This window comes from Rattus norvegicus, chromosome 7, assembly GCF_036323735.1.
Source record: "Rattus norvegicus strain BN/NHsdMcwi chromosome 7, GRCr8, whole genome shotgun sequence".
Lineage (NCBI taxonomy): Eukaryota > Metazoa > Chordata > Mammalia > Rodentia > Muridae > Rattus > Rattus norvegicus.
Window position 1 is genome coordinate 47175026 of NC_086025.1, and position 15463 is coordinate 47190488.

The following is a 15463-nucleotide window of genomic DNA, read 5'->3' on the forward strand; positions in this document are numbered from 1 at the left end:
CCCTCTTCTGGCCACTTCAGGAAACAGACAACTATATGGTACATATACACACATACATGAAATGAAAGTTTAAAAATGAAATAGATTATATTCTTTCAATGATAGCGTGTAAACCTAGTGCTTTTCATAGGGAAGACAAATACTTAATCCCTGTTCTGTGCCTTTAACCTCTTTAATCTCTCTTCCTGTTTTGAGATAAGATCTTCCTAACTGGATGTAGTTGGCCTTACATTTACACTGTAGCTTATGCAGGCATTGACATTATGATCCTCATGCCTCAATCTAGGGAGTAGTTAGAATTACAGAGCTAGATCATAAGACCTTGCTATTTCTGAAAAACAACAACAACAAAAAAAAAAAACCAAAGCATATGTTGTAATTAGCAAATCAAAAGTATATGAGACAAAACAAAGGTGGGAAGTTTACCCAAGAGTTGTAGCACTTCATACTTTTATACAATTTGATACAAAATGTTCCAAATAAATATGTCTAAACTACAATTCATCATATTATAGCACAGTTTTACACACATGCAGAAACAGCCACACATACACACACACACAAAGACAGAAACACAGACACACAGACACACATACACACACACACAGACATACATATACACGCAGACATATACTATATTAGGTTTGAAATTAAAACTGCATTCTGTAATTTCAGCTTTCTTGTATAACAACAGCAATTCTAAAAATTATTTCATGTATATATATACATGTTATATATATGTAAATATGTCATGTATATGCTTGATAATCTATTGTATAAAGTATAGCCCCCCATAAAGGATGATTAATATTTCCTATTATGATTTTACTGTATTTAAAATGTATACATATATGCACACAGATATATTGGAATATTAGTATAATATTTAATATGACTAAACATCTAAGACAGACTGATAAATTCTCAGGGTATTGCTGGGTAGAAACATTCCAAAAATATCAAAACATAGACGATAGATTTTTTTAGAGGATATCTAGGAGCCTCTAGGGCATATCTAGTGATGCTATTTTTCACACAATGTGAACAACTGAATGTCTATTGGCACATAAGAAAGGCTACGATGGTAAAGTGCCACTTAAATTTTCATATCTATAATCTTTATTTTGCAGATGTTTGCATATAAGAAAATGACTCATGGCTCCCTCTAAATTGCAACATAAACAATTTCTAAATGGTCTTATTTGGTGATTTTTAATACTCACATATCCAGTGATTCTTAAGGTTTTGTTTAAAGAACTAGAAAATTTTCTTTTTGTGAAGACAAATATTTAAAGCATTAAATATTCCCCTTTTATCTGCCCTTTATTAGAGTGACAGAGTCCCAAGTTCATCTTGCTAGATGAGTTTGAGTTAGACTTGAATTGTACCAGTCTCTCCACAGGCAGGGACCATAGGGCCGTCACCTGACTTTAAAGGACCCCCAGAGAGAAGGAGACAGAGTTCTGGAGTTAGACAAATCTAGAGGCCCTGGAGAGTTCACAACCACTGCAAACTTAGGAAAGTCACCTGAGCTTCCTACCCTCTAAAAAATAAGATGAACAATAGTCCTTGCACTGAAGAACTGAGCCAAGATTAACAGACCCGCACTTTTGTAAAGGATGTGATACAAAGTTACTCCTGAAGAAGATGTCTCTGAGACCAGGAATAACACTGTCACACTCTGCTCTGCTATCATAAGAAGAAATGCTTGTTAAGGTTAATTGCTTCACAGAGATGAAGCAATTGGAGTAACTGGGGCAGAGGCTGAGAAACTGCACTTCTTCCTTCTAGCCAGATTCTTATCTTCTAATTAGCTGGGATTTCTGGTTTCTCTGCTTCCTCAACTAAGAGACACTACTGAAGCAGAGTGGTCACGTTCTCCTTGTTCTCCTTGGTGTCCCTATTGGAGGCCACCTGTGTCACCTGAGTTTTATTTTAGGAGGATAACAGATTACAAGGCAAACGCTCATAGTAACTAGCAAACTAATGAAGTAGGTAAGTCACAACACTACATTTTTATTTTCTTCTCCAAGGACATATTGAAAGAGTCTTTTTTTTTATCTTTAGTAACCTGAGTATTTCTTATTTACATTTCGATTGTCATTCCCTTTCCCAGTTTCCGAGCCAACATCCCCCAACCCCTCCCCCTCCCCTTCTATATGGGTGTTTCCCTCCCCATCCTCCCCCTATTACCACCCTCCTCCCAACAATCACATTCACTGGGGCTTCATTCTTGGCAGGACCAAGGGCTTCGCCTTCCACTGGTGCTCTTACTAGGCTATTCATTGCTACCTATGAGGTTGGAGCCCAGGGTCAGTCCAGGTATAGTTTTTGGGTAGTGGCTTAGTCCCAGGAAGGTCTGGTTGCTTGGCGTTGTTGTTCATATGGGGTCCCAAGCCCCTTCAAGCTCTTTCAGTCCTTTCCCTGATTCCTTCAATGGGGGTCCCGTTCTCAGTTCAGTGGTTTGCTGCTGGCATTTGCCTGTGTATTTGCCATATTCTGGCTGTGTCTCTCAGAAGAGATCTACATCCGGCTCCTGTCAGCCTGCACTTCTATGCTTCATCCATCTTATCTAATTGGGTGGCTGTATATGTAGGGGCCACATGTGGGGCAGGCTCTAAATGGGTGTTCCTTCAGTCTCTGTTTTCATCTTTGCCTCTCTCTTCCCTGCCAAGGATATTCTTGTTCCCCTTTTAAAGAAGGAGTGAAGCATTCGCATTTTGGTCATCTCTCTTGAGTTTCATGTGTTCTGTGCATCTAGGGCAATTCAAGCATTTGGGCTAATAGCCACTTATCAATGAGTGCATACCATGTGTGTTTTTCTGTGATTGGGTTACCTCACTCAGGATGATATTTTCCAGTTCCATCCATTTGCCTATGAATTTCATAAAGTCATTTTTTTGATAGCTGAGTAATATTCCATTGTGTAGATGTACCACATTTTCTGTATCCATTCCTCTGTTGAAGAGCATTTGGGTTCTTTCCAGCTTCTGGCTACTATAAATAAGGCTGCTATGAACATAGTGGAGCACATGTCTTTTTTATATGTTGGGGCATCTTTTGGGTATATGCCCAAGAGAGGTATAGCTGGATCCTCAGGCAGTTCAATGTCCAATTTTCTGAGGAACCTCCAGACTGATTTCCAGAATGGTTGTACCAGTCTGCAATCCCACTAACAATGGAGGAGTGTTCCTCTTTCTCCTCATCCTCGCCAGCATCTGCTGTCACCTGAGTTTTTGATCTTAGCCACTCTCACTGGTGTGAGGTGAAATCTCAGGGTTGTTTTGATTTGCATTTCCCTTATGACTAAAGATGTTGAACATTTCTTTAGGTGTTTCTCATCCATTCGGCATTCCTCAGCTGTGAATTCTTTGTTTAGCTCTGAACCCCATTTTTTAATAGGGTTATTTGTCTCCCTGCGGTCTGACTTCTTGAGTTCTTTGTATATTTTGGATATAAGGCCTCTATCTGTTGTAGGATTGGTAAAGATCTTTTCTCCCAATCTGCTGGTTGCCATTTTGTCCTGATCACAGTGTCCCTTGCCTTACAGAAGCTTTGCAGTTTTATGAGATCCCATTTGTCAATTCTTGATCTTAGAGCATAAGCCATTGGTGTTTTGTTCAGGAAATTTTCTCCAGTGCCCATGTGTTAGAGATGCTTCCCCACTTTTTCTTCTATTAGTTTGAGTGTATCTGGTTTGATGTGGAGGTTTTTGATCCACTTGGACTTAAGCTTTGTACAGGGTGATTGAAAGAGTCTTAATGCAGATGCAAATCCTTCTGGGAATTTAAGCAAACAAACTGAAGCTTCTTAGCTAGCTTTTAGCACCAGTAAGAACGCCTCAGACTGAATTGGCAGACCCTGTTGGCTTGCTCCAGTATTCTCTCAAGGGGAGTGCAAACTTGAGGACTTTGCCTGAATGTTTGCTTAGACCTAGATGTATGCCTGACTTTTGTTGTAGTTTGTAAAATCAGTAACTAACTAAATAAAATGAAACCACATTTCTGCCTAAAAATCACATGTACAAACTTTTGGTAAGTCATTCTTTTTCATGAACATCTATATATTCTGTAAGTAAAAGAAATGATAGATTACAAGTAAATCCCAAGAGAGGGTGACATCATATATCCCAAAGGAACCCTACAATACAGCTGGCAAAACATAAAACAATTAAGATGCAAAATATAATTACCTGTAGTAAATAATAAAACACATTTACCTAGATTATTTATATATTTGCTTCTTTCTATAAGATCTTTTTATACATCTCAGGCTAAGGTCAAATTTACTTTGTTGCCCAGGATGGCCTTGAAAATGCAGCAATTCTCCTGCCTCAGTTCCTCAAGGGCTGGGGTTACAGGCATATGCTAGCATACCCGTATTTTTTTTTCTTAAAATTCTTAAATTGAAACTATGTGAATGGAAGAAAGCAGTAGGAAAATGAGGCGTGTCTTCAAGGAGACAGTAGACTTGAGTAGAAGACGTGATAAGAAATCACAAGTTCACCAGCAAACTCTCCGTTATGCTTTGATGAAAGAGAAGGCAAACAATCCTGTCAACTTTCGTTAAGTTCTGTTATTTGAACAGATGCAAAGGGATGATAATTTATGTCCTGATGCTGGGCTTGGACTGCAAACTTTCCTCTGGTTCGTCAACACACAATGCAGCCATTGTATTTAACTTCATAACTCCAGCCGGTTGAGTTAGAAAGTCTGGTACACGTTCCAGGATTATAGTAAGAATTAATTGTAGGTTTTGAGGGAAGAAGTTGGTATAATTGTGAATAATATAAAATGAATACTTGGCAACTTCTGTATGAACTAACTGAATATTTCAATCATCAAGCTTCAGGCCAGCGCTTTAAGTAGAAATTCCTACACACAAAGCCAATATTCTTCAAGAATTTTGATTAACAAATGTTATACACATCTCTATGAATTATACTTTAAGGTTAAATTTACCCCAAACACTATATATATATATATATATATATATATATATATATATATGTGTGTGTGTGTGTGTGTGTGTGTGTGTGTATGTATATATATGTATATATATATATAATTTATGGATATATATAGTATATTTATGGATATATATTCATTTATAGTAAATAAAACTATAAAGTGAAAGGTATCATGTGTCAAAATGAATTTTAGGGCCTATTATATAATATGTATTATTTGGGTGACATTCTACAGCATTAAGTTCTGCCACTTTCAATCCGTGTGATGTTCACTGACTGAATATTTATTTTCTCAGTACCAGGGATTCTCATTCTTAAAAAAAGCATTGCTGTTATCTCTGAATAAAAACCACTGTGAAGACTCAATGAACTCAAACATGTCCTTCCACTTAGTACACTTATTAAATGTTAATGATATCAGAAGTAGTTCACTGTTTTTTTTATTCCTCCTCACTTTATTTTTATTTTTTTTTAACTTGAGTATTTCTTATTTACATTTCAAGCATTATTACCTTTCCTGGTTTACGGGCCAACATCCCCCTAACCCCTCCCCCTCCCCTTCTTTATGGGTCTTCCCCTCCCCATCCCTCCCCCCATTGCCGCCCTCCCCCCCCATAGTCTAGTTCACTGGGGGTTCAGTCTTAGCAGGACCCAGGGCTTCCCCTTACACTGGTGATCTTACTAAGATATTCAATGCTACCTATGAGGTCAGAGTCCAGGGTCAGTCCATGTATAGTCTTTAGGTAGTGACTTAGTCCCTGGAAGCTCTGGTTGCTTGGCATTGTTGTTCATATGGGGTCTCAAGCCCCTTCAAGCTCTTCCAGTTCTTTCTTTGATTCCTTCAGCGGGGGTCCTATTCTCAGTTCAGTGGTTTGCTGCTGGTATTTGCCTCTATATTTGCTGTATTCTGGCTGTGTCTCTCAGGAGAGATCTACACCCGGCTCCTGTCTGCCTGCACCTCTTTGCTTCATCCATTTTATCTAATTGGGTGGATGTATATGTATGGGCCACATGTGGGGCAGGCTCTGAATGGGTATTCCTTCTGTCTCTGTTTTAATCTTTGCCTCTCTATTCCCTGCCAAGGGTATTCTTGTTCCCCTTTTAAAGAAGGAGTGAAGCATTCACAATTTGATCATCCATCTTGAGTTTCATGTGTTCTCGGCATCTAGGGTAATTCAAGTTCACTGTTTTAATATGAATATACATATATATTATAAGGAGATGTGTAATACTTTTAAAGGAACCATTATTAATGTCAACTCCTTAAACCTAAGCTAGCTATCTAGTTGTAGTGCAATAAAATAATTAAGGAAACCAGAGGTAAACTATAATGACCTCTTAGGATTTGGTGTTTATGATATGCATCATTTATTTATTTTTGTGCTGAAAATAGTTTTTTTAATACAACACATCCTGATTATGGTTGCCCCTCCCCCAACACCTCTCACATCTACTCACCTCACCACCTACCCAAATTCACATTTTTTCTTTCTCTCTCTCTCTTTAGAAAACAAGTGGGCATTTTAAAAAGTTATAGTAAAATAAGATAAGATAAATTAAAAAAAAATAAGCCAGAATAAGACAAAATAAAAACACAGAAAAAAATAAATGACCCAAAGAAAGAGTTCAATAAACACATGCACAAGCAGAGATACATACATTCTCATTTATAGAAAAATAGAAAACAAAATTGGATCATGTGGTCTTTTTCTCTGAGTTTGTTTATAAAGTGGATTACGGTACTGGATTTCTGTCTATTGAATCATCCCTGCATCCTTGCAATGAAACCTACTTGATCATGGTGAATGATCATTTTGATGTGTTCTTGGATTCGGTTTTGCAAAATTTTTATTGAGTATTTTTGTATCGATATTCATGAGGGGAAATGACCTGAAGTTAATCCCACACATCCTATAAGATCACCAAGGACTACAGCTGGTCTTCAATAACAACAAAAACGACAGAAAGCCCACATACACGTGGAAGCTAAACAACTCTCTACTCAATGATAACTGGGTCAAGGAAGAAATAAAGAAATTAAAGACTTTTTAGAATTTAATGGGAATGAAGGCACAACATACCCAAACTTATGGGACACAATGAAAGCAGTGCTAAGAGGAAAACTCAAAGCTGTGAGTGCTTCCAAAAAGACACTGGAGAGAGCATACAAATGTACTTCGTTGTCCAGGATGGCCTTGAAAATGCAGCACTCTTCCTGCCTTAGTTTCTCAGGCACTGGGGTTACAGGCACATGCCAGCATACCCATTTTTGTTTCCGATTGTGAGGGGTCTTCTTAATATTTCCCATAATGAATGTCCTTCTATATTTTTCCCATGGTATGCAATATTCTTTGCAAAGAAGTTTATACCTTTGTCGTTTAAAATAACTATTCTAACAAATGTGAAGTCCTTGATTCTCTGGAAAATCCTGGAATTTTGGTTAAAAAAGAACTAAGCTTTCAAATCTCAGAAAACAGCAAATGAATGGGTAAACTGAGATCATAAACAGGCTTCTTAAGGGAGCCTGATCAATGAGCTAAGTATATTAAACATTAGAAGGTGTCTTAGTTAGAGTTTTACTGTTGTGAACAGGCACCATGACCCAGGTAACTCTGATAAGGACAACATTTAACTGGGGCTGGTGTACAGGTTCAGAGGTTTAGTCCATTATCATCAAGGCCTGAGCATGGCAGCATCCAGACAGGCATGGCGGGAGCTGAGAGTTCTACCTCTTCATCTGAAGCTTGTTAGGAGAAGACTGGCTTCCAAGCATCTATGACTAGGGTATTAAAGCCTATGACTACAGTGACACACCTACTCCAACAAGGCCACACCTACTCCAACAAGGCCACACCTACTCCAACAAGGCCACACCCACCCAACAAGGCCACGCCTACTCCAACAAGGCCACACCTACCCAACAAGGCCACACCTACTCCAACAAGGCCACACCTACTTAAAAAATGCCATGCCTCCTAATAGTGCCACTCCCTGGGGTCAAGCATATACAAACCATTACAGAAGGAAACAAAGTATCAGAGAAAGGTCCTAATAGGTGACCCTTAGGACTGAGTTTCACAGAAGCTCTTGGCTCCAAGAAGGAAAAGCAAAGTGTTCAACTCAACAGTCTAGGAAAGCATTTGAGCCCTACCCGCTCCATAGGCATCTTCAGAGGAAAGAAAGCAGTGAGCCCAGGAACAACTGAAATCGAGCAAGGAATGCATGTAGACCTGAGAATAGATAATAGGAAGGCCTAAGAGGATGCAGACACGTTATGGTGACTCAAGTCTGGCAGGCACCATTAAATTTCAGTGCTTATGAAACACCAGTGGTACTGATGCCTTTAACCCCTACCACCATGATAAGCAACAGTCTTGTACATTGACCAAGCTGGTAGCCTCAGAGGGGAAAGCTATACAGAAAAAGGGAAGAATCAGGAATGGGGCAAACCTTTTCCCCCCTTAGGATTGGGTTTGTAAATCAAAAGTTACTAAGTCCCCTTGAATGGGGAGAAATTTATTGTTGCATATGGTACAAAACCTTCCATGGAAGAAATGACATATTCTATTTAGTTACTTAACAAAGCATGCATATTATGAGTTTTGATCAAATCTACCCACTATTCCTTCCCTTCCAAGTCTTCTCCTATCCCCTATCACTTTTCCCGTCATGTGTGCTTTAAAACACACTGAGCTGACATAGTGGTATATATGAATAACTATAAAACCATCTTCTGGATCGTGAGTAGCACCTCAGTTTCAGCATCCACAAATAAAACTAGCTCTCCTTTATGCCAGCATGCACTTACTCTTGATAGTCCCCAAACTAGGAGTGGTTATTCATGATTCCCTCCCCATCCATGCAGGGATTTGGGCTAGCCTTGACCATAAAGGCCTTTTGCTCCAGATATTACTCTCTGGTTCTTATCACCCTCGTGCCTTTCACCATTATGATCAAACTATACCTTCCATTTAATTTTTTTTTTTTTTTGGAATTTTGTAGAGTTTCATTCTATGGAAAAAGAAAAGGAATGGTAAGACCGACAAAGAAAGTCAGAAATCACTTTGGTTTTACAGCATGAGAGTTAAAGCATGAGCTTAGTTTGAGATAGTTGATCAAGAACTGCATCTTAAGTTGATTGTAGGACTAATGGGGCCAAGGGATCAACAGATTCTAGTTCTGGGATGGTCGCAGAAGGCCATGGTTTTGATATAGTTTTTCCCAGAAGGGCTCATGTTGAGCCCTGGTCCTATTTGTGACTATGTAGACATGGGGTTATTTAAAAGATGGAGCCTAGTGGACTGGGCATATTTAGGGCCCTGCAGACGTGCCATCGAAAGAAATTGCATGGTCTCCTGGGACTCCTGAGTTAGTACTAACGACATGGTTGCCATAAAAGACCCTTCCCTAGTCTCTTGCTTCCCCGATTAACATTTAAACTCCCTCTTCTCACATGTACCCACAGAGACATAGCTGTCTATCTACCACAGGCGATACAGCCACAGGGAACTTCAGCAGAGTTTGTTCCACAGCTGAGCCTCCAAACTGTGAATCAAAATCTCTTCAAGTATGGCCCAGACTCAGATATTTCATGACATCAACACAAAATGACAAAAGTCACAAAATGTCTAAGACTCAATATTGTGTGCCATTTCAAAAGTATATGCATTGCATCAGTCCAAAGGCTTTTTGTAAAGTCCCTTCACAGAATATGTGTAACAAGCTTACTGTTAAAGCAGTTCAGTATAGCTAGTCTCATTCTCAATCAGGAAGCTTTTGCTTAAAATGGATGTATATTAATTAATAGCTTCTGAAAATTAATGAGAGATGGCCTATGAGGGCAAGTAAATGTGTAAGCCAAGATGCAGTCTCATGATTTCCTTTCAATATTTTTTCTGCATTTATTGAATCTAGTCTCTGAGCCAATCTTACAAAATCTGTTTGCTTCATCCCTCTCGACCCTTTGGCTTCATCATGGACCTGCTTCAATGTCTTAGCCCTCCTAACCCCAGCTCCTCTAATATCCTAGAAATTGTCTTTGAATTCAGGGTGACAGGTATTAATGTGTCCCTTATACCGTGATTGTCAACCAGGTATAATGTTAAAGTAGAAATCAGAGCAAATTACCTTCCTACTAAAAATAAAATAATAGATCTCAATTAACTTAAAAGTGTTTCTTTATAAGACAAAATTTCTTATATTTAAGAATGAATTATTCTAATTAAAAACAACAGCAAGAAATGACAATAAAACTATATTGATTAGGCCTATGGAAAATGACAGGGAATTGAGGCGTGCCACACACAAGGGGCAGCCTTGTCAGGAAGAAGGAGAAGGAAAGTCCATTCTGTGGGATGGAAGGATAGGAATAACCTACAAAGGGGCAGAGAAATGGGACGGTGCAGCACAGTCAGACATCACTGAGGTTTGATTTGAAGAGATCGTGGAAGGGGTACACGGAAAAGACATTTGAAATTAAGAAAGCATCAGGCACACAGAACACACACTTAAATTAAGGTGGCTATATGAAGATTAATCTGATCTTATTTTATTATTATCCCTTAGATGCCTGTTTGTCTTCTGATAACAGACAGAAAAGATGTGGAACTGGATATGAGGTAAGGAGGAACTGGTGGGGCAGGGGGAGTAAAAGAAAGGGAAACTATAATCAGATTACATCATATGTAAAGTGTATTTTAAATAAAAGACAAAATAAAAATAGATATTTTAAAATAACAAAAAACAGAATTTAAGGTTGCCAAACATTTATTGCTATACTTTTTAAGTAAAACACTCATGTCAGCATACACAGATACAAAAGATTCCAAATAAAACAAAATTGGGAACAGACTAAAGTCAAGAAAATTATAACTAATAATCTATATCAGGAAAGAGGAAGTATATCCTTCAGAAGAAAACATTTCATGCATATATACCATAAACAAGTCTTTGGGAAAAAAACATGGGATAAGACGTTTTGAAATTAAAAATATTAGGGCTAATTAAGTTAAAAGACTAGAAGGTTAAATTGAAAATATAGAGGAAAATGGATTAAAATGTAGACATTTAGCAACGCAAAATATTATGTAGCATTATATTAGAGGATAGGGTCATTGAGATATATATATATATATATGTATATATATATGTATATATATATGTAATGCGCCAATAATCAGTGGTAATAAAATGTATCTTAATATCTATGGGGTCACAAATAAGGAAAAAATATATATAAAGAAAGCACCAGGTACTATCAAAAGAAGGTAATGTCGTCACTTGTCTCAGCAGCCCTCCCAGGATGAGCAATTACAGAGGATGACCCAACAGGGATGACATTAACTGATATACCTAACAAACGGGAGGGAGAACCTGTAGAGACCATATCCAGAGATTAGGCACGGCCCCCCAGTTGAGGGATGGGATCACCCACCCATCTCAAAATTTTTAACCTAGAATTGTTCCTGTCTTTAGGAAATACAGGGACCAAAAATGGAGCAGAGACTGTAGGGAAGGCCATCCAGAGACTGCCCCACCTGGGGATCCATCCCATATGCAGCTATCAAACCCCCAAACTATTGCTGATGCCAAGAAGTGCTTGCTGACAGGAGCCTGGTATGGCTGTTTCCTGAGAGATTCTGTCAGCACCCGACTGAGATAGAAGCAGATACTCACAATCAACCGTAGGACTGGACCCCAGGGACCACAGTGAAAGAGCTAGGGCAAGGACTGAAGGAGCTGAAGGGGATTGAAACCCCAGAGGGAAAAGAATATCAACTAACCAGACTACCGGATTTCCCAGTGACTAAACCACTAACCTAAGAGTACACATGGAGGGACAAATGGCTTCAACTACTTATGTAGTAGAGAATGGCCTTATCTGACAGCAACAGGAGGGAAGGTCCTTGTCATGTGGTGGCTCAATGCCCCAGCATAGGGGGATGCTAGAGCTGTAAGGCAGGAGTGGGTGGGTGGGTGGAGACAAAGAGACAAAGGGGAGGGGGATGGGATGAAGGGGAAAAATGGAGGGGTGATATCATTTGAAATGTAAAGATTAATAATAATAATAATAGTAACAATAACAACAACAACAATAATAATAATAATAATAATAATAATAATAATAATAATAATAAAGGTCTGGAGGAAGGAGGTTTGCAACCAGAAATACTACCTAAGCTGCCAGATAAGAAAAATAGAAAAATAAGGGCATCTCACACAATGTGCTATGAAAAAAATACTTCTCACACACACCTTCTTTGGAATGCATGGATAAAATAAGAAAGCTAAATAAGCAGGTGGTCAAATGCAGGAGGCTGACAAAGGACACTTTCAGGGACAGGGCAAGGCCACATCTCTCCTACCTGCTAGGTAGAACTTAGAGAGCAAACCGTTCGATGGAACACAGAGAGACTATTTTAGAATTGCTGACAGCAGGGAGGGAAATACTACAAGGAAGATACATCCTGACAGTTCGGATAGAGAAAATTTTACTGGGATGGACGTTACAGACCTTTTGGAAACCATAGGGGGAAAAAAACCATGGATATTGGTTTTTAAAAATCTAAATTAAGAAGTACAAGATGATTATTAGTTGTAGGATAGAAAAAGGATAACAAACTTTCCTTCTAAAAAGGACTGCAATCATGGTATATTGTATGTGGCTTGGCAGTAAAGGACATTTACATGGGAATAATTTAAATATATGGATTTAGCGGAAAATTATAATGTAAGTATATTGGGGGTAGAACAAAGCAGATGGGGAAGAAGGGAGCTAAATCTCGTGTTTTCATAAAAGCCAAGAGATAATCTCTGTAATTGGTACATTAATATTATAACATATCGTTGGGAGATGTTGAAATAAATGTCAAAGAAAACTGTTAAATGGTGCAAATTGGTTTCCTCTGTTGTGGAAAGGAGGGAGTGGAGGCCATGGCTATCACTTAATTCAACTAGAAGACGCTCTTTCGAGAATTTATTTTTATTTCATTAAATGGGTGCTTTACCTCCATACATGTGTGAGCACGAAGTGTATGAAATACCTGTAGAGGCCAGAAGATGCCTTGGGACTGGAGTTAGGATGTGCACAGGCATCTGAGTGGGTTCTGGGGATGGAAACCAGGTCCCACGGAAGATCAGCAAGTGCCCAGTCATTTCTCTAGTCCCACTATATGACTTTTTGTTATATGATAATGATGTAAATTACTCTTCGGAAAATGAATGCATTGAGTAATTCTGGCCAAATAATGATGTAAATTACTCTTTGGAAAATGAATACACTGAGCAATTCTGGCCATTAAACAGGGTGTAGAGTTACAGAACAGGCATGGTCAGTCAACAGTCAGCAGCCCGTGGAGATCAGAGTTGGTCATTGGAGAAACCCATATCTGTAGCTTAGGCTAGATACTTATGCCATTAACAAATTACCAGATGGTGAACAGAGACTGCTTTAAAGCTCATAGTTATCAACATGGAGTCCAGAGACGCTCACCTACAGCTGTTCATAACAGGCTAATACAAAGCAACTCAAAAGTGTCCCCACTCTTAGATTTAATGAAGTATAATGGACTAGGACATTTCTCAGTAGTAGAATCTAGGATGCATATGACCATAGGGTCAATTTCTAGTACTGTTCCACCCAACAGACAAACAGACAAATCCCACAGCGATTCCAGTAGAGCCAACGATGCAAATAAACATCTATAATTCTGGTAACAAGAGAGACAAGAAAACGGGGCCAGGAATTCAGGACAAGCCTGGGATACTTCTTGAGTTCAAGGCCAGCATGAACCACAGGAAATCAAAAAGAATCCAAAACACATTCTGACTTGCTTTTAATGTTTTAAACATATATTAATTGACTGCTTATTGATATAAGTCTGTCATATGTCACAAGTACTCCTAATTTCCTTGCATATATGATTACCAATTTTTTTTTATGATTACCAATTTTAAAGAAATTAAGTAATGCTGTTCATATTTATAAATACCACTTTCTGGTCTTAAGACTTTTTTAGAGTGACTGCCTCCCTTCGAAGTTACACCTCGGCAGCCTACTGTAGAAACCTTTTATGATAAATCCAGGTTAAACAAATAAAGCAGCAGCCACCTAGACTCCCATGCCCAGATCTTTCATGGTAGACAGATGTCAAATACATACTTAGCTCAAGCTGTACATGTTACAGAACAGAAACTGCGTGTGTATTTCTACCCACAGCAGCATCTGTCATTTTTTAAATTCACATCATGATTTGTCACTTTGGAATCTCACGATGACTGTTTTCATCCTGGACGCTCGAAATTTTTAGGTGAACAGAAATAGCCATATATGTAAACTGATACAACAGCGAAGGGGGAGGGGTTTCTATACTAACTATAGTACAGTCTGCATTTTTTTAATATGTAGTTTTCTTACAGAGAAAATAACAGGACAGACATAAACTGTAGCATCCACAACCGGATGACATTGGCCAGCATTTACGGGGAAGTGCTGTGTTTGCCAATGTGGCCACAGCATAAATGCTGATGTCCACAGTTTGTCCTTGAGGAGGACCAGGGAAGATGAAGAGGTAAGTAAGTAGATTCCGTGAACCTGGTAGATAGCTGTCTGTGCAACTGTGACTGCCTAAGGCCCCTCCCCATCGCTTGACCACAGGGCCTTAGCACTGCCCTCTTTCCAGCTCACTTCATACACGTTCCTTTCAGGATTTTCTTACACTCACCTGGATGTAACTTTTCCACTCCCTAGCCTTTCTCACTACTTCAACTGTAGAAATCAGATATGTAACGAAGCACACCGTCCACTGAGTGATGGACTTTCCTCCTACAGGGAGCATATTTTAAATTATTTTTAGCGAAAGAGCTGAATGCTAGTAGCAACTTAGTTTATTGTTTCCTTCTCTTCCCTTGCACCCCTGCTGCTACCAGGAACATAGCAGGGCTGTATCTGCCTGGCTTTTTACATTGCCCAGAGTTATGGGTAAGGTACTTTTCCCAACACCTCACACAGTTTAACTCATTCAATCTTAAGAGGAAGTACACTGGGCGACTTAACACTTCCCTTGTAGAGAAAAGAACCCTAAGGCAAGTGTATACCTTTTCCCAAGTTGGTGGTGGTTAATCACGGGGGAGGGGCTTCTGGCTCATGATTTGTGCTCTGGGTGTGCACGAAAGGAAACATCACTAGTGACACGGCCTGAACTCTAACCTCCTGCAGCTGTTCCCACTGTTGACACAGCCATCTCAAAATATGGGGGAAAGGTTCTTTGACTGCTACCATGTCTGGCACTGACAGAGAACACAGAGAACAATCCATAGTAAGGGTTTGCAAATGTTTAGCAAGGCAAGGGCAATCTATAAATACTTCACAAAAGATACTGTTTTGTTTTTGTTTTTTGTTTTTTTTTTTAAAGTAGCAGTACAAAGAAACCTCTTAGATTCCATTTTGTAAGGAAAGAAATTGAAGGAAAAAAACTTAAGTTTTTAAAATCTTGG

At 38.9% G+C, this 15463-nt stretch overlaps 1 protein-coding gene across 13 annotated transcripts in view; it reads right to left on the reverse strand.

Annotated features, from left to right (window-relative positions):
* Nav3 (neuron navigator 3) overlaps positions 1–15463 on the reverse strand; it is a 788263-nt gene that overhangs the window by 236449 nt on the left and 536351 nt on the right. The window lies entirely within an intron of this gene.